The following is a 20,419-nucleotide window of genomic DNA, read 5'->3' as shown; positions in this document are numbered from 1 at the left end:
GATCCCGGCATCGTCGCACTCTTGTCGAGTGACGCGACCGACTTCAATTCCGCTTACCATCCTGGTTGACTTGCCTCTCTCCACCGCCTATCCTGGTTGCGGATCGCTCGTTCGCCGGCCGCTTGACTGAGGTCTAGGAGAGAAGAATTGTTTTACAATCTGAACACGTGACGCTCAGGCAGTGGTTGAAGCTCGAGAAAAATAAACAAATAAATAAGATTCTTATTCTTCGCCACCGCTATTGCCGCAGCCTGTTCTATTTGCTGCTGCTGCTGCTGCTGCTGTGGCTACCGGAGAATGCGCTTTGCAATTGTAAGCCTCTGCACATACTCACGGGGAACATACAGTCGGTCGCGCACACAAATGTGCAAACGGTGTAGGGTTAAGCTCCGAGTGACGGAGAGCCATTCAAAGCATACGCTACCACTTTCCTCCGTATTTATTTACGACAAGCTTGGCAAACCCGTCGCGATTGCCCCGTTGAAGTTTCGGCGTTCCGTCGAGCCCCATAAGGATACTCTTCGAATCGATTCGAGCTCGTTGACCAAAAAATGAGCTAGAGGAGCGCTTTGTAGGAGGAGTTCCGAAATTCCGGCGATGCTCAGGCGGTCAGTCAGTCAAACAGTCGATCAGGGGAATTCCAAGGTGTGATGCCAGTTGCGCGTGTGCAGGAGCTCCGGAGGAGTCAATGAGGCTTTCGAGAACGGAGCCGGGGTCAGTTTGAAGTGCCCGACAAACGAGTGTCTGACATTAAGAGCCTCTCAGAAGCATCCGACTCGTTGTTCTGTTCGTTAGAGTAATTTTGCTGGCAACTTTTCGAAAAGTTTCTACGGCACTGTCATCGACTCCAGAGCCTCGGGAGGTCTCTCTCACTCCGAACTCCGTTTTCTCCTCAAAAATCCCCCGCTCTCCCCATAACTTGGTCGTGCGATCCCCGCGTTACGTCGGACCACCTGAGAAGATCGCGTGGAAAAGACCAAAGTGGTATGGGGCGATGCACGGAACTCGCAAGGGAATGACGCAATATGATTCATTCGACTCTCTAATTTATTTTTCGGATGAACGTTTCTCTCGCACAAGAGTCAGAGTCGGAGCGGAATCGCTCGCCTGCCATCCCCATCGGAAAACCCAGCAGCTGGATGAGCGGGAACGGCCGATTGGAAATTCCGCTTCCTGGGGATGCCGATGTGCTTGCCGGAATAATTTCAAAATTACGAATGATGAAACAGAATGCGTCCGATCATTTCAAGAGAGCCCAGAGTTTCGCGACCGCCGACCGGACAACTGAAGAATCGCTGACGCTCTCCTGGACTGATCCGCACTCACTGCCCAGGCTGCAGAAACGCGAACGCAAGAACTTGATAGACTCACGGGCACCGACCGAATGGATGTACGAGCACACAGAGCGACGGACAGACGGGCGGTCGGAGGAACAGACAGACGAGAAGGCTGGTGGACCCATGGATAGAGCGACAGGCTGGCGGACAGACGGACGGACGAACACGCGAACAGATATTAATTTTATTAAAAGCTTCAAGAAAGAACGTTTTGACTGACAGTTCACTGGTGGGTGACGGGTGGAGCCAGTGTGGTCCGGAGTCCCAGCCAGTCTGAGCGCGCCGGCTGCAATAAGCCATTGAACGAGCGACCGAACGAACCAACCAGCGAGTCGCAGGCTCGACCGACCGACGCTTCTTTTCGTAGTGTCTGTTGAGCGACCGCTTGTTCAACTTCACGCATTTCCACTCCTATTTTCTTCTGTCTCTCCCGTCGACCCAATGGTGAGGACCCGACAATTTTTTTCGCTTCCGATCCCCAAATCCAAATTTGCAGGACCTTCAGAAAGGTCAGGAGTCAGAAAACAAGACTACAGCTCCCGAGACTCCAAGAAAACTTCGGAGAGTAAGAATTCTCCCGGTGAGATGGTTGGTTATCTAATTGGAATTCGGAGCTGAGAACCTTTCGCTCGAAGATAAAATCATCCTCCAGACTCCAGACCGAACATCATTCATAGAAGGAATCCACATGGCACACTCGGGCAAACACTTGTTGTGAGTCAATCGGAGGACTTTCGTGTCGAAATATTCTGGAACTCGCCTCTCTCTGCCGTTGCCGTCCATCGAACTCCGGTCCAGGATTGTATTCAGTTCTGTCCCCGTGCTCCTCGAATAAATCGGCCCTGACTGAGAATGAATGCAGCTAGCCTACGGACGACTACAGGTCGATCCTCACCCCTCACGGTTCCATCGACGGGGGGTCTGAAGCTTGTCGGGTGGTGGAAAACGCGCTCGCGGACCTTCTAGGAATCAGGAATTTAGCTCAGAGATGTCAAAAAAACCGAATGGACATACGTTTCATGACTTCCAACTAGTGACGGTGCCTGGAACGTGTGTCCGAACATCTCCAAAAAATATCAGGGATCATAACGAAGGTGAATGAGGCACACGCTTGAGTTGAAGAATCCACAGCGTTGTATTCCTCCCGATAACGTGGGTTGCTTGGGATATTCGGAATGGGGAGCAGGGGCTCGGAACGGGGCTAGACATAGATTTTAGCAGAGGTCGTTGCTCGATTTTCTCTATCTACGGACACCTAAAGATATTCATCTCATCTAGATTCAGCCTGCTTACGCTACGAACAACCAAACAGAATTTTCGACATCCCGAACGCTCATTTTGATTGACAGCCCATGAGTCCAACGTCGGTCCATACGTCGGATCGTTCGTCCGTCGGTCCGTTGATTCGTCCCTTCATCCATTCGCTCTCTCGGTGACGAGCGGCATGAGCGACCGGCGCTTTAATGGTAGCCGGACGGACGAACGCAGCGATTTCGTCGACTTCAGGCAGCTAGCTAGCGCGCTGAACAGCAACAGCGGCATGAAACGGAGCTTTGACGGGAGCTGTCACGGACCCGTCACGGAGCGCCGGGAGGAAGCTTCATCCGACAAGCTATAATTTCCCGGCTGAAGAGAATTTTCAAATTAGCCACTGACTGCCGCTTCAGTAACGAAAGACCAGCCGATGTATCGACCGACCGGCGGCGGTAGACTGACCGGGCGATCGCGCTGACCGACGTTCCACGAATCGAGTCTCCCTAGGCCCAATCAAAGATACACTTCATTTCCGTAAGGAAAACGGTCCTGGGCTCCGGTCTCACTGGACTCCAGCCTCAATGGACTTCAGCGCTCGGAAGCCGAAATCCTCAGGCCTCAGATAGATGTCATGGAAGGCTGGAGAGTTTCGCTGGCAAGAGAAGCAAACTCCCGGCGGGCGCTCGTAAAGCGGAAGATTCTCTGGAAGTTGTCGTTGTCATTTGTACTCGGGAAGAAAACGCTGTGCGGCGATCGTGAGCCCCCGCTTCGTGGGGACGGTCTCATGTTACTTAAAGGCTATTCGAGTGCGGTTTGTCTCTATTTAGCGGATTTGTCGTTGTTGTACTGCATCTGCCGTCGGGAGGTAGTCGGGGAATTCGGGTCGTCAATCTTGTCCATGCGTCGACCGCGGTTAGTTAATGAGACAATTGGTCTGTCGCAAGCCTTAGAACGTGGCAAAGAAACGCAGCTGAGTCGATTTGACGTCAAACAAATGGCGGGATAAGCGTTGCTTTAGCAATCGGCATGCCATGAATTAACACGGACACCCGACATCCCCCAACCGTCGCCCAGTGCACACAATACCAAGATTTATCTCCTGCGCATTTATCAAGCTCCCTTCCCCAGTCTCTCGGTCCCCATGTGCCCGATTATGGCCCCTCCCTTCCGGCCCCCGGTGGCGGGGCGCTGTCTCAGGAAGCAGGCGAGAATTAGCTGGCCAACTCTAACCAACCGGTGCACGTTAATGGACGAGCCATCGCTCAATGGTGGGGTGGTCAGGTGGCTTACTTACTATGTGTGCCCTCCGGTGTTCTCTCCACCGCTCTCCACCGGTTTCTCCCTCCCGCCGTTTCCTCACCGGCCATCTCATCCAGGCTCACTTGCTCCTCGGTGTCTAGGAGAGCTCGCGCTGAGACTGAATCCACACCTCTCCCCATGCCGACCCGCCCGGGCTGCTGCTTGCCCTCACTCGCCGACCACGTGGAGCTGAGGGACAAGGTCGCCTCGATTTCAGGAAACAAACCGGGAAGTCTTCCTGGTCTGTTTTCCTAGAATCGCTCCCCGAAGGTCGAGGAGAGGTCACGCCGGCAAGGAGAATTTAGATGAGCTTATTTCGCGGGAACCGAGGGGAGCACGCAGGCCAAGCGAAACAACGGCTGGAGGGACTGGGAAGCCAATTTTTGAGGACCTGAGAGGAGGAGCAGGGGAATCAGCTGCGGACTTTTATTCCTGATCTGGGATCGGAGCAGAGCGCGTCATTCGCGTGGCGGAAGGCCTCGAGTGGAGGTCACCCTGGGTGAGGGGAAAAGGATCACCAGTCGCGCTCTAGTCAGATGCAGCACGGGACCAGGGCGGGCGTTCCAGAGGACGAGAAATATGACCGTTCGGAAAGAGGAGGTTCAAGCTTGTCGCGAAAAACGAAGAATCCGAGGAACCAGAACGATGGGAACTCTAGGAGGACGGCAAGGACACGAACGCTCGCAGAAACAAGAAGTGCAGGCGGCGGCGACAAGAGCTACGTCGAGGGGAAAGGAGCAAAGATAAATTGCATATTGTGCACTAATTCGTTGTTGCTGCCGACAGAAGAATTTGTCATGGCCAGGAGAGGCCTTCGCTACGAAACAAGAAGAACGTCCTCCGACAAACGGAGCGCCATTCTTCGTCCCTGCTCATCGTATTCTCTCACTCGGTTCGGCGAGCGACTCGGCCCGCGAGGTTGCGGACCTTAGCGTTTAGGCAACGAGGAGCCGACACCGAATGAGATCAGGGGGCGGGCGTCCGTCGCGATGACGCGGCTCAGAATCCGAGCCTCGAAGGAAGACGGAAGGCTGCTCGCATCGCCTCTCGCCCTTCTCCCTGTCCGTATCGCCTAGAAAAGGAGGGTCTCTCCGGGAGGGGACGACTCTCGCTGACGAACGTCGCGTTCCCCTCCGAGCTGATCTATGGCCGCGACTTAGCTCGCACGGACGTCCACTCGAGTCCTTTATTCCGCTCGTTTGCTCTGACCGAGCTTGGACCTTCAGACGGCGATGGAACCGGCCCAGCTAGCCGCGGATTCCCCAGCCCGATAATGTTGTTGCGACTAAGGTAATCGTCCCGCGTAGAAAAATGTGGTACCTGACGTAAGAACCGTCTCCAACGACGCGACGTCGTTATGATTTCGTCGATTCGCGCGTCGATCGTAGCGAATCATTGCGCATCCTGTCGCTCGCTCCGCTGCCTGGCCTGTCAATTACGAACTTCTCCCGCTCCTCCAGGCACTGCTAAAAGCAAAACAGAGTCACGCTCCGGAGCGGAGAAAAAGCATCTTAAGGGAGGTAATTACCTCGTTCCCGATTCGAGCGTTGTCCAGAGAGGCCATATCTTCCTATCCATCCAGCTATCCGCATCCTCCTCGAGTAACTCGGAGTCTGCCCACCTTGTCTACCGCGAGCGATATCGAGAGCGTTAGTCATCATTGTGTTCGTCCGACGCCCGCCCCCATCTCCTTGTCGGTGCTGCCGAGGAGAAAGAGCGACGCGGCGCAAAGAGTGCAAGCACGAGACGAGCCGGAGGAAGCGAACAAGAGCCGGAGAAGGCGGCTTCATGCACACCCATTCGAACACAATAAACAAGCATGGGAGAAGGTATTGGCTTGCTCGCAGCGGAGAAGACACTCGAATACACCGGAAGAGTCGAGACAACGAGCCGGATGCTTTGCGCGAAACATCCTTTCCATGCGGCTCAGTGCGCCGCGGCGCAACTCGCCGCGACAACACGTCCAACCACCCGATGAACACAGCTTTCAAACACAACAGGGACGATGATCTTTGTGGTGACATCGCGGCAACTGAGCATCCGTAGCGAATTGAGGCTCGGATGCTCCTCTCGCGCCGTGAGACTCGCGGGCTCGCTGTCCGCTCGATACCCTTGCCTTTCAAGATTGTTATTCCGCTCAAAGGGAATCATTACACCAGGATCTCCAACTCGATCGGGAGATTGTTTCGACTTGCTAGAGACTATCGACTCTCACTGACTTGAAACGAATAGGGCGTGATTCGTCACGAGCTACGAGCTCGTGTCGACACGCACAGAGGTCTCAAGTCCACGAGGATCACGTTCGAAAGCGGGAATCGTTCCCGATCGGAACTCGAGTCTCCGCGAGTAAGCCATCTACACCTTTCTCATTCGAGGAGCATTTTCTCGATCACACAAGCTCAGGTGCGTCTTCTTGATACCACGCAGGAACATCCTGTCAGCAATGCGTGTTGTGACTCTGACCGGCCGCTCTCGGGCTCTGCGGGAGCCAACGGTGGCCACTGGTCGCGTAGGTGGTTTTGTCAACTAATTGGAGAGCAGTGGCATCACTGGACTATGCCGACCGCGAAACCGGGATTCGTGAAGGGAAACAGTTGCCACCCGAGATATAGAGAACAGGAGAGGTCTAGGCTCGGTCGGAGTCAAGACCACGCAGCTCTGACACGGCGCACGATTGCAGAGGAGAGGCAACGGAGGAAGAGGCCATTTCAATACCCAAAGGAGGTAATCTGTAGGAGTGTAGCTCCTATCCAAGCGACTCGAGTCAGTCAGTGAGCCAGCCAGCCAGTCGCTAGTCAACCCGCTAGATCCCGGGGAGAACCGCAATCCCCAAAGAGAGCTTCGGCGGCAGCAGCTAAAGGGGAAGAAACTCCAAGGAGGAGCTTATTGTGACAAATATGACGCCTATAAAATATTATTATCGCTTGATGGAGGATTGCCGATGGGGCAAAATCATTCCTGGCTCTTGCTGCTGAAGAGGAACAGGTGGATTCCACCACATCAGCACCCAAACAAAAATCGTTCGGGAGAGCCATAAAAAATTACCTGTGCCTGCGCTTGCCGGCTCTGTCGTAATGTGCGCTGGAAATTTCGAGAGATTAAACGCGTTCAGCTCCGGTCCCTTCTGGGGAGATGAAGAGTGTCGCTGACGACTCCTCACCGCAGGTTGCACGAAAAACTCTCGCCGGGCGTCTAACTTCCTGCGCGAAGCCTCCCATTCGTTGAAGTGAGACCCAGACCTGCCTTCATGCGAATCGATTGATCCGAGAACATGGAGAAACGCATAATCACTGAAGATTCACCGCGGAAACTTTGCTGAGTGTCAATGAAAAGTTCTGAGGAGCATCCAACGATTCACCTCGCTTTTTTCGCTGATAAGGGCTCTGATCATGAAATCCATGGAGTTTTCGGACATGAGCGGCGGAGAGCATATGACGATCTCGGACCGAGGCCGAGATCCGCTATCGATAAAAATGAATGGACATCTGAGAGTTGATATCTCTGAGCTTCGTTTTACAACACTCCTGAATGGTCGTCGTCGTTATCAGCGCCCAATGCATCGCTCTTCTCGGATGAATGCCATTTAAAGATAGGATATATGATTATTAGGCACTTCGCTCCTTCGATATCGGCTAAGCCATCAATCGCACCAGCATTTCTTCGTCGTCGGCCCTTTCGTCTTCTCTCGGCTTTGTCGTCGCCACCGACGACAACTCTCTTTGCTTGGGTTTCGGCACTGCGGTTCCTCAAGGGGTCCAAGCAGCAAGTTAGTCGGTCGGTCACTCACTCACTCAGTCAATGGGTTCGACCACTCAACTCCGCTCTCGATGTGGCAATGGAGGCGGTCCGTTGTGGTGGTCCTTCAAAGAAAGAAATATGGCCTTACTCTTGGCCTGCCCCTCTTATTTTTCGCAGCAGCCAGCTCCTTTCACGAAATCAGTTCACTCCCGTCGAATAGGAAGGAGCTTCGTCCTGAAAGTGTTCGTCCCACGGCCGAGAAATGCTGACGTTTGCGACTAAAGACGAAAAATCATCGACTCCGTCATATCGACCAACGGAGATTGTTCAGGAAGCTCCACTTTGTAGGCGCCGGCGTCGTTCGATACGATCTAGGAGTTCATTGTTCTCTTTCGACGCATTTGTGGAATTTAGAAGCCGTCCCTGACTTCGTATCGATATGGTGAATCCTCCGTGAGACTCGAATATGTCGTCTCGAAAAGCTTGATATTGAATGAAAACAAGCGATTGTGGAATTCTCGGGAACGAATTCCTGAAATGCGCCGCTTTTTCGATGAGTTGACCGACGTATGATATTTCGGTGTATGACATCGGGGAAAGAGTCTATTTGGGCGTGGTTGACTTATTCCCGCCAGCAGCGCGCCGACGAGCTTGCTTGTGAGGCATCGAGGTCGCTTCCTTTACTTAGCGAACAGGCAGACGAGTGAGCGTGCGTCTGAGTGAGTCCTATCTAAATCGAGTACACGCCATGATCTGCTGCATGAAGCTTCCGCGCCGCAGGGGACAGCGCTCGACCCTCCGAAGACATGGCTAGATTAGATCAACGAGCACAAAATCAATTATAGCCGATACATCGATGTCTTCTCTCGCATAACGCAAGTCCTGGTTCCGGCGAGGAGGCCACGGACACGAAATCGAGCTGCCAAAACGGATCCGCAACCTCGGGGCTCGTTTACAGCTCCGCGGAGAGACCCCTCGCATTGCCACGACTAGAGAAGCATTCGGAAAACACAGCGGAACGTTGCGCGTGCTCACGAATGCCACGTCAGAGGTCACTGGACAAGAGAGCTCCGCTCGAATTTTGACGCCTCATGCTTAAGCAATCTCAAATGCCGCGAGCGACGATCGGAATCGGCTCAGAGAAACCTGAATGGTCACTGATCGCCTCAGTGAGATCCGGAAAAGTCTCGGTCGAGATCGGAGCGGACGAGCCGGGACGAGGTTCGAGCTCAGGTAACGAAACGATAAGTTCGTGTTGTCGGGGCCGTAGTCGCTCGTCCGAACCAGTGAGATAGTGAGGCCGCGTTGGCCAGCGAACTCCCAGAGGACGTCGCCGTCCTCGTACTCTGGTGTCGTCGTCTTCGCAGTAGCCGTTGTTGTTGTCGTCGTCGTCGCCACCGCCGCCGCCGCTGCTGTCGCCGTCGAAGGATAGAGAAGGAATGGAACGCAGCTCGAAATTAAGTTAAATGACATCCGTCGATGTGTTCTGTCACGTTGTCTTCCATGCCTTAACTGGAGGACCTCCTGGGACTGACTTGGCGGCCGGAGCGGCTCCGGCAGCGGCGTAGGATCGGGTTGGGGATTCAGCGGGCCGCGCGAGGACTGAGGATGGAGGAGAGGAACAGATTCGAACAAGAGCTGGTTCTTGGAAGCGATCCCGGTGAAGGCGCGCGATACATTCAGCCCGAGCTATCCAACCTGCCTCCGCGGTTATGGAGTGCAAAACGCGATCGGCCCATTGGAACACTAAGTACCTGTGCGAAAGGCCAACCAACAAGAGATTGCGGTCGCTTGCTCCCGACTGAATTCCACGAAGCAGCGAATCGCAATAGAATTTTTATGAGACCGACGCTTTTCCCACGCGAGTCAGGCATCTGGCTGACTTCGCTCGTCACCTCCTGTTGCGAAAAGGGAGGCCTTTAAAAAAAATTACGGACTCGTACGCTGTGACCTGAACACGGGAGACAACGTAACGTGAGCTTGTGGCGGACTGGATTTTATTGTTGGAAGTCATTCCCTGAGAAATCTCGGCGGTCCTTGTCACAGAGTCGTCAACGTCGTCCCGTCGGAACCCGTGGACGGAGAGTCGGCAAGGAATTTATCTAAATTTGGAACGGGAGACACTGCCTTGCTTACAGTCGTAGAGGAGGCGGGCAGGGACAGGCAGAAGACCAGAGGGAGGGGGACGGCGATTGCGACGGAGCACGCTCGTTTGTGGAGGTGAGCAGCTAAGGGATTTATATCACTGTGTACCTACCCTAACATGAGCTCGTGGAGAAGTGTCACACGACAGTTCGACTTTCTTGAAACGACGTGGAATACCGACGGCGCACGTTCGTTGCCACGTTAGTCTCCGTAGCCCATAGAATCAGCCATTTACTAATTACAGACGGGGTTCAAGCACAGATTACATTTGAAAGACGCTTTGAAAGGGGCTGAACGAATGCCGACCGTGCGGCTGTTCTTCGACAAACCCCGCTACTGTTCGACGGCGGAGCTCCGGAGCCGTAAGAACAGTCTCGAAATCCTCGAGCGTATTTTTACATCATATCGAGTTCCTGAATTTTCGGTCATACTTGGCCACGAACGCGAGCATTCTACAAGATACCTTCGGCAGCCTTTATTCAGAGGGATCTGCCGGCGGATATCGGTAAACAGTAGCCAATAACATATTCGTTATCAGCACGAAAAAGAGTCACCCGCTCCCCAAACAGCTCCCAGAGAGCCCACAATGCGCCATGAATCCGCTTCGCGGCCCTTGTTGTCGTACATGGCCACGTATAATGAAGTAGAATAATTCGTACATTGCGGCTCCAAAAGCAGGGTCGTATCCCCGTAGTGCTGCCGCTGGTACCGCCGTCACTGCTATCGTAGGCTTCAGACATTAGACGAGCAATAAAGAGTATTAAGTTGCTTTTGTTGCGGAACAGCGAATGAATGAGTGAATGAGACTCCGCTCGGTGTGTAGATGAGGTTGAAACTGTGTTTCATGTGAGTGAGTAGTCTCTGTACTGCAGCGGTCCACATACGAAAGAAAAGGACGAGAGCAAGCAAGGAGGAAAGCGGAGCTGCTCGCTCTGATCATCCCTTACGAGTCCGGAGAGACCCATCAGTCTCATAGTCGAGCAAAGTCTTTCTTTGCTTTTCTCATTCCAGATACTGCTCTCGTAGTTCTTTTGCGCCGCCCTTCTGTTGTGAGCCGTGGTAGCGGCGGCGACGGCGGTGGCAGCGACTCGCCTGTCTGCCTGTCCGGCCCGCCGGCTAGCTAGCTGTTTCATGGCTCAGGATAGAGACGCGAAAGAAGGAAAAGAAAAACTCCTCGTATCCGCCAATTTTTCAACGATAGTCCTAGAGAAATTGGGTCTTGGCATTTCCTTTTCCGTTGCTTCATTTCCATCCGCTACTCATTTTGAGAGAAGGGAGGACCAATCCGGGTCGGCCATGTGGAACTCCAGATGGTGGGCTCATGGCGAGCCTGGAAAGCAATTTCGTAATTAGAGCATTTGGGGCGCCATGGCTACAATCTCCAAGTCCATTGTTTTCGCAAATCAATGTACAATACACGCCGTGACGCTTCAAGAAGAGCTCGTGCAGTCAGACATTCTATCGCTGAATCGTCGGAATTCCTCGGATTCACCGCAGAAACACTGAATGCGTGGACTCTTGGATTTAGAGGAAACAGGCGCATGGAACGAATTATCCTCCATGATTGATGGAGAAGGTGTCGAGAAGCGTTTTCCCTCCGATAAGCAAACACGACTTCGGTCATCGTCAAATGTACTTCAATAACACTTGATCCAGAGAGTATCCCGCCTCGGGAAAGGAGAACACGCCGGAGGAGATTGCGAGATTTTTCCTATGACGGGAGCAGCCCCGTCAATGCCGCGGAAAATCATCAAGCGACGATATTCGCAGCGGTTGACCGAGAAAATAGTGCGGAATATCTCATATCATACCTATGATTGGCAGCGGCTGAGAGGGGTTCGAAATTAAGTAGAAGTACCAGTCGTGGAAAACACACGGAAACATCAGGGATGAGCCTTAGCTGAGCAGCGCGAAGGCTCCGAGAAGACTTGGCGATCGGCTCCCCGGAGGGAAAATCGCGACAGAGGACTACGATGGGGCTGCTTTTAAGAGAGTTTCGGAGGCTCGTACGGTACCTCGAAAAAGGGTTGCGGGGGGAAGCCTTCGGAGGCAGACTCTGAAGGGTTTTGGAGACGCTTGTCAAGGAGTCGGTCGATTTGGGCCTGAATCAAAAACTTGTTCAACACCCCCGCATCGAGGTTCGCGTTCGCTCACTCTCTCCTTTGCTCTCTCTCTCTGACTCTTCGGCTCGCTTGCAATAAAGGGGTATCAGCCGCAAAGTCGGGCATAAAGTTGGTCGCTTGAGTGGGTGGCAGGAAGGCTAATTCGCGATACAGAGAAGAGTTGTTCCTAAAAATAATGCAATATTCACAGCGGCGATGGCCGGCTCATCGTGCGCGGGTTCGTGCATGCTCACTTGTTTGCGAAAATATGACAAATATGAATAATATATCAAATTATATTTCCTACCACTACAACAGCCTTCCGCCAGCCAGTCGGGCACGAGCGCTCGCACGTCCGCAGGCGGGCTAGATATGAGCGAATGACATTAATGGCACTATGGAGATTGCGGGAGTCTTATGCAGACGTCTGGCTAGATATTATATTAGCAGCTCAAAGGCTTCGGGCTTTTCTGCCGCAGCCGAAGACGACACCAGCCGAGAAGGCACCTCGCTCAACCGAGCATTGAATACTGACTTTTGTATACCGCCGCTGCTTTTGTTGAACATTCTTCCTGTCTCCTTCCTTGGCTTCTACGTATATCTATCCTCATCCGAGTTGCGTCTATCCGAGACTTTTTCCATGAATGATCCTCATGAGTTAGCGGTCGGAAGGCGCCTCCATCCCCCGCCAATGATCACCGCAGAGGTGACTGGCAGGACCTTGGAAGCAAGGTCCTGATCGTCTCGAGTCCGTTGTTACCCTCTTCGAAGCTGAATAGGAAAAGCTATGCTTGGGATACTTGAGGCCCTGCCGGAGATTCTTTCTCTGTATTTCAAGCTTAACACTGCATCCGTGAAGTTCACTCTGCCGAGAGTTCACTGCTATTGTCCGGCGGGGTTCCCTATGAGGGGATCTGTGAGAGCCATTGGTCAGCGCTGACGGTGTTTGGAGGTCCCGCCCTCGATTTCACAGAGTAGATTTGCCCTCCAGAGATGAACTTCGGTCGTGAAGCTCACCCGACAGCGTTCTACGATGGATTGATTACGATTGAATGAAGGATTGATTACGAGGAAAGGTGGGAGGCAAGTGAGCCTCATGAATGACAACAATCTCAGCGAATCAGCAACGCCAGTTCTATTTCCGTCCACGAACCGTAACGAAAGAAGGATTGTTTTCATTGTTCCTGAAACATTGTGGAATGGGCGATCAAGTCCTTGATGAAGAAATAGGTTCGGGGATTGGTGTGATCCATCCGTGTCCGACGACGTTCCCCGTAATTTCGCGCATTGCCGCAGAACTCCGACCTTCAAGATTGTCGAAGACTCTTGAGACGGTGAGCTCCTTCACAACGCGAGGGCGACCCGAAAAACGCCAGCCTTCCGGAGAGCCTGAGGCGCTCTGACAAAACAGGTATGTACTATCCCGAATTATTACGCAAAGTCGAGGATGGAGTCGCCGCTGGGACTAAGCAAGGCCCATACGTCGTTCGGGCACCAAATGCGGATGGACGCTTTCTCAGGCTCCACCGAAGTCTACTCGAAGGGAGAGCATATCCCGTTGCACCTTGACGATTGGGCTCCCCTGTAATATCATGGCGATAAAACATGAGGATGGTTCCGGAGATGAGTTCCACACAACAATTTTTCCCATCGACTCCGGTTTGTCGGGACGACGATTGTTTTATCAGCTCGTTATGTCGGCTTCCCCCCAGAGGATCTCAGCCTCGTGCCGAACGGGGGGAAGCGCAGAGGGGAGAAGCGAACTGACTGGCGTGCACACGAAAAATCGCGGACAATTATTGTTATGGTCTTGTTTGTTAGTTGAGAGGTTAAAGTCGCTAGCTCGGGACGTGTGGCTGAAGACGCGGGCCTCCGAGATTTTCTCGAAAAGTGCGTCCAATTACGATTTTTTGCAGGCTAACGATGTTTACGAATCTTAAAGTGTTTCGATGGGCCGGCCTTAAGTGCAAAGCCGCACTCCCGCACAACCAGCCACTAACAGCTCTGCCATTCAGACAGTGCTCACGACTTGCCTCCCTCCATGTCCTCGTTCTCGGCTTTCGGTCTGACTTCCCAGAGCTCGCCTCCGCTTCACTTTTCGCACCGTCTCCTTCGTCGCTGTGACAACCTTATAAACCACCCTCGCGGTGGAATGGAACTTTCCGTCACTAGACTTTCCCGTATGACCAGGAGAAGCGGAGAGTTCCCTGCGAGAATACCGACTGGATACTCGGTTTTTCGATCTCCAATGAATGAAAATTGTGTGGACGCTGGAGGTAACAGATAATTCGCTCCGTGTATCTGAGTGAGAGAGAGGAGACGACTTATATCCCGGGCATGGACCCGACGTATTCTAGTTTTTCAGAGAAAATCTTGGAGAAGTGCAATGCCAATGCTATGTTGCCTTCGCGGCTATCCTGCAGTTTGCAAGGTGATGTGGGTTCTCACAGCGGAACATAAATCGCCTGATGACATAAGAAGGATTTTTCCGCGACAAGCGAAGGCCATGGGAAATATTCAGCAACGATGACGAGGGGGAGAATGAATAGGGATGCCGAGTAGAATGCGGCGGGGACGAGTTCAAAAATATTATCCACTCGTTCCCTCTCACGTCTTCGATTCTCTGTCATGATAAAAAGCAATAACAGCGCCTGTCGATATTTTCGTTTCCCTCTCTCCTTTCTGCCACCGTCGTTCTCCTGTTCCTCGTGCTCGTCATTTTTCGACTCCTCATCCTATCGACTTAATGAGTTTCACTCTTTCCCTGAGTTGCCACACGCTCCGTGGTCCCCACTTATCCCCCAACGTTTTCCTCTGTTCTCCCTCTTCCTCTCGCGAATTTCCCCCTTTCATTATCCTTCGACCCGTCGTTTTCCTTCGATATCCTTCTCTCTCGATATGCTCGTCGTTCTCATTATTCTCTCAGGCTCTCATTCGTTATTCCTTTACTGGGCTGACGTCGAGTCGTCGATGGCTGTCCGGTTAAAAAATCTAGTTCGAGGCGCCTGAGCGATTCGAGAAGACTAGATTGGATCCTACCTCATGTTTCAAGAGCCGGTGATTTTTTACGATTTTTTAAGCTCCGTCGCAAGCTCGGTAAAAGTACCGAGTGGAACACCGCTCGACTGATTCCGGACTTTGCCGGAACTCCCCTTCGGCTCGGAGCGATGTTTGTCGCCTGCACGTCCCAAATCAGTGTAGAGGACCGAGCTTCCAGCAAAAGGGCGAGAAAGATCGCCATCGAAATCCACCGCCGAATATTTCTAGGTTTTCAAAGCCTCTCCAGATCAGGAGAGACCGTGGGAATTTTTTGTTCCGGGATACTTCAGGATGGCCGATGGAAGGACCGCTTCCGCAAATATCGTCGACGGTGGCACCACTACATTTTCTCCCGTTTCGCCTTCTGGCGACTCACTGACTGACTGAGAGGCAAGTGAGCGACGAGTCTCTTTTTTCGTTGTTGCTGGTGCCGCTACTCATTTCTTTGGCCGCTGCAGCTAGCAGCAGCAACTTATCAGTAATCCAACACTGCTCACTTGTGTGTGGCAGCAGCGCAGAAAGAAAAGAAAGCAAGCGAAGAAGTGGAAGCGGCATAGCGCCAGAGGAAGCTTGGGGCGGTGAGAGAAAAGCGAAGTGAAGGCTGACTCTTCGTCTGTCGGTCGCTCGGTGGCTCGCTCGGGATACTAAGCACATAGATAATATATGGCCTCCCCCTTACTGCCCCACGGCTCCCCGACGTCTCCCCTAGTCCGAAGCCGCGATCTCGCTCGGCTGCCGAGCTGCACTCGGGCTCACTGGGTGGGCAGGCAGGCGGGCTAGCTGGCTGGCTGGCTGGCTGGCAAGTCGGGCAGGCAAGCATATATAACGCCGCCGTCGCCGCCGCTACTCGTAGAAGAAGAGAGACCCACTCATAAATATATTTTGATGAAAAATTACCACTGTTGCTTTGTGGCTATAGATGTTGCCTTAGCTCCGCTGACAGCGTCAGCCCCCCGAGCTTCTGATACTCACACTCGTTGCCAACCGACCAACCAACACCAGAGTCGGTGGATACGAGCCGTTCCCCCATTCAGGGCGGGTATAGAGAGGTTCGGTCACCGCCGTCGTCTCAGCCAAAGCGGGGAAATCGAAGAAGGCTCGAAGGGCTTGAGGACGGTGAGGGGAAAGGGTCCGGAGAAGGCAGGAACTCGACTCGAAGTCCGAAAGGATCGTAGTCGTCGAGGGGTGAGAGCGCTGTTCCCTCTGGGCTCCATGACGAGCCTTGCAGACAGAACATCATTGCTTAGAACTTCGATCGTCGATGCGGCCGGATGAGCTCCTCGAGGAGCATCCGACGCATATGTTGATTCGGAGATTCGCTCTCTCCATGGCGAGTTTTCGTTCCTCATTCTAGTTTGTAGGGGGAAGGAACTTCGATGCCAATGCCGCGCAAGATCCCGGTGCCTTATAAACTTAGTCCGATGACTTCTCTGAGCTCCGATTATCCGAGCAGCGTGTCTCAGTCAATCGGGAGAATTGAGCAGCAGAAACTCTCGTCGGCGTCGCGGGAGAGGGCGAAATCTGGAAAACATCGTTTGACACGCAGCCATTTTCTCAAGCCGAGCGTCGTCAGTCCGTTATCAGAGGCTGTCCAACGACACCGCCAGATATTCGGAATTTATGGCGGACATTTGTCAAATGACGCCCGGTAGGAGCTCTCCTGACCGTTCCCCTCCCTGTCGATTCTTCAACTCGACAATCATTTTCGCCTTCCGCAAGAATGGCGGATCCTTGATTCCCGAGATATTAATATACATATCAGGTATCGGAAAACAAGATTTTCCATCAGCGAAAGCTTTCATGATTCAGATCCTGCGAGAGTTCTAGTGCGTCGATGCCCCAGGCGTCGGAAACGTGGAACGCAAGACTCCCGTGCGTGGCCTGCGAATCTTCTCGAAGTCGCATTCGACCTCCAAACTGTCATTTCGACATGTAGGAGGAGATAAACCTCGAGTCCTCGCCGACGTCGGCGCCGCTGGTATTTCTTGATCCGCTGAAAATGCGCGAGAACATCTCCACAACAAAGCGTTCGGTGGCCCGCTTGGCTCGAAGTTTCTCTCGCCTCGACGTCGATGCCTTTCATGGTGTCTCGCATCGATAATATTCGTTTAATTCTACCTCTCTTGATTTACTCCTCGCTTGCTTGTTCGCATCAGCCGACTCGCTCTGACAGATGGCTACTTCGTGGCGATTCCCCGCTGAGTAGTGCCTGAATCCCAGACAGCGAACGTCAAGCGTCTGGCGTGATGCACTGCCGTGAGCTGGATTCCAACAGCTATGATCCATTGAGCCGATGGTATTAGTCTCCTGTCATGACTCAATTCAAGCCCGGATCGCGCCTGAGAATTCGGTGCCGAACCGAGAGGAACGAGAAGAAAAACCACTGCTCGGTCGAGTCGAATGCAATTTGGACAGAAGAACACATTGAAGCTCGATAAATCGAAACACGGAGGGTTCACCAACTTCTGTTGAATTTCACAGCACTCTTGATCCATGTGGCGCTCTTCCGCTGTCCTATCGAAAAATAGTTACGAATGGGACATCACGAAGAGCTCCGAGTCTTGGTCCAAGGGAGCATTGGATCTGGTTGTTACAGGTCAGGAGCACGCTTCTGCGATTCCAATGTTGGTCCCACTCAGTGATACTCTGCTTGTTACCGGTACCTAGAGTGGTAGAGGGGCGAGTTCGATTCCGGTTTCGGGACCCGAGGCAACGCAGATGACCGAGAAAAAGATGGAGATTAATCAGGGAACTCGAAGGAGTTCCTGAACTCTTTCCCCCCAGCAGATGAAACGACGAGCGAATTTTCTCACTTCGGATGCGGAATCCGGACTTGCGAAAGACTTCCAGGATCGCGGAGACGGGAGCTTGAACAACGAGAATATCTTGCAGGTAGAGTATGGTGATGCCAGGATGCTCCATTGGAATGGGTTACCTGATGATGAAACGGTGTTTTCTCGCCATATCCGGCGTGCCCCTTCGGTATCCGAAGAGAAATTATATGATCCACATCGCGGGTCGCCGGGAGATCAAATCAGTCGATGGATTCGGAGCGGAATCCCGTTCTCGTGGACTGTCCTGACGACGAGGCTGAGGTGGCCTTGGTCGCTATCTCTAAGCCCATCGATGATCCCAATGGAGCGCGCGCGATAGGGAAGAGCCAATGGGTAGTAATTGCATGAATTTTACGGAGTCCACCACCAGCTGTGCCCATGTGACCTCTCTGGACAAACCACGAGGGGCATTCCTCGGCAAGGCTCCATGAGAATAGAGCGACGGCTAGACTTATCGCGGACACGCCGAGGGCCTGCTTTCCCCAAGTCCATAACTTCGAGGTAGCCGCTGCGTTCATTGTGCTCATCCCGAACTGCCAAGCCGCCACCGCTAGCCCTAGTCCGGAGGCTCATTACGAAATCTTCCGCGAAACCTTCCGATATGCAGTACATGCTGGAGGTGCTCATGACTCATGACAAAACTGAAGCAGCCGATCATCGTTGGAACCCCGATAAAGTTCTCGACGCTCGCGAGAAATCCGTGCAGCATTGAGGGTGGGCCTGCTCGGAAGGGAAATCTGTCTCGGAATGGTCCCGGATGAGATTTAGATACGTATTCCCGGGGTTTCAACAATGCTCAGAGCCCACAGTTCATGGGTAGCGCGAAGCGCATTGTATTCCTACGTTCCAAGTATCGCAGCAGCGAAGCTGTAAAGCAACATGCGAAAACAGGAGACTGTCTCTCGGCTCTATGTGGAGACTTCCCGGCTCGTAGGTGTAGTGCATGGAATGCATCACTGAAGCTCCTCGGTCCAGACCTAGCGGACCGAACTTCTCATGGATGCGAACTCCGGAATTATTTTCTCGCACCAGCAACCCGAAGTTGCGCGTTGGATCCATCACGTCAGTCGGAACGCTTCCATCGGGGGATCCTATCGAGCTCACCATTAAAGTAATTTACGGAGATCAAGAACATGATTGACATCCGGAGACCTTCGTGCTTGGCCGCGATTCTTTCGAAAAGAGCGCCGATGTTCACCGTTGTGTCCCACAGCATCGTTGTTGCCGGCTATCCACAGAAGAGGATGCTTCGAAAGAAAATTTTCCAATCCGTCCGCAAATGCCCCTGGCCGCGGTCAAGTCCGCAACTCACTTCGGTTCCCCCCTCCGTCCCGCTCTCACCGTCTGACTCCCCGTCAAGCTCACTGGCCCAAGCGAGCATCGTCTAAAAAGCCAAGCCGACTAATGTGATACGCCCTCTGACTTTGAATTTTATCTCGGCACTCTCTCTCGCGAAGACGACGGGGAAGCGAATCGACTGCTCGCTTTTCTCTTCAGAACCCTCTTCAAGTCGCCTTTCGCTCTCTATCTTCATAGAAATGCAAAACAGTGTTGCACGCTCCACTTCGAGATTTGTCAATGATCTCGCGCCAAGCTCGTTCGACAGCATCACTTGCAACGAAGAGCGAACAAGAGTAGAGACCCTGTTACATCTTAGCACTTTGAATTATTGCCTTGATTCCCTCGTCGTCGGAGGAGGAGCTCGAAATTCCGGAGCGAAACATGATATAACGAAAATAACGCGGCAGTCTACATCGTTCCCTCAGAGGGAACATCGAGAACGCATCTCGTGGTCAACCGACATGCTGCCGGGTCGTCGTCGTCTAGAACTGTCGTTCGTTTGATTTGTCGGAAATCCACGAATTTCTTCTACACGAGGAGCGTGCCCTTCGAAAAGTTCAGAATTCCTCTGGGACTTAAATCGTTGGCTTAGTGGATGGCTGACTTGCTCGATTCGTTTGTTGCGTTCAAGCTGAACTGTCGTGGCGTCGGTGCGACGTTCGAGTCAGGCTGATGTAATTACCGACGAACGACTTTGTGCGTAAGCTACTGCAGCAGGTGTCTAAAGCAGACGACTCTTCCCGCTGCGGCAGCGGCGGCGTCGGTGGGAACGGCGGCGCTTGCTTTTCCTCGTTTTCTTCCCTTTGTTTCTCCTCTTATTTCTCTTTTGCCCTTTTCCCCACCAGCAAGCCAACCAGCCCGTCGCACGGGCGTGCAGAGCAAGGCGAAACGCGAGGGGACTCATACCGGGGACCCCAAAGGGGAGCCGCAGGGGGACATGGTGCCACCGCTGCCCCTCGCTGTGGCAAGCGTCTAATTTTCCGGCCGGCTGAACACCTCAGGGAAGACTTCGGACGGAGGGGAAAAAGATCCGTTGAACAGGGCCATCGAGAGATGTGGGTGGAATGGGGGTTCAGAAGCTGAGCAAGATGTGGGTCGGAAGGGGCTCCGCATTGAAAATCCATTTATTTTTTAGCCACTTGCAGTTAGCAGATGTATAGGTTGTTCCGACTAGCGGAGTCTTATTATGGAGGCAGTTCGAACGAAGGGTGGTTTGGAATAATGACTTGTGTTAATGAAGCCCCCTACCCAGCCCCGCCCTCATTTCCTCGATCTACCGTAATGGAAGTCGGTCTCGAGTTTCGCGGGCTTTCCGTCCCCGCGGCTTCTA

The sequence above is a fragment of the Galendromus occidentalis genome, unplaced genomic scaffold (genome assembly GCF_000255335.2).
Source record: "Galendromus occidentalis unplaced genomic scaffold, Mocc_1.1 scf7180000077517, whole genome shotgun sequence".
In the NCBI taxonomy this organism is placed as follows: domain Eukaryota; kingdom Metazoa; phylum Arthropoda; class Arachnida; order Mesostigmata; family Phytoseiidae; genus Galendromus; species Galendromus occidentalis.
The sequence above is the reverse complement of the archived record's forward strand: the minus strand, read 5'-3'. Positions refer to the sequence as shown.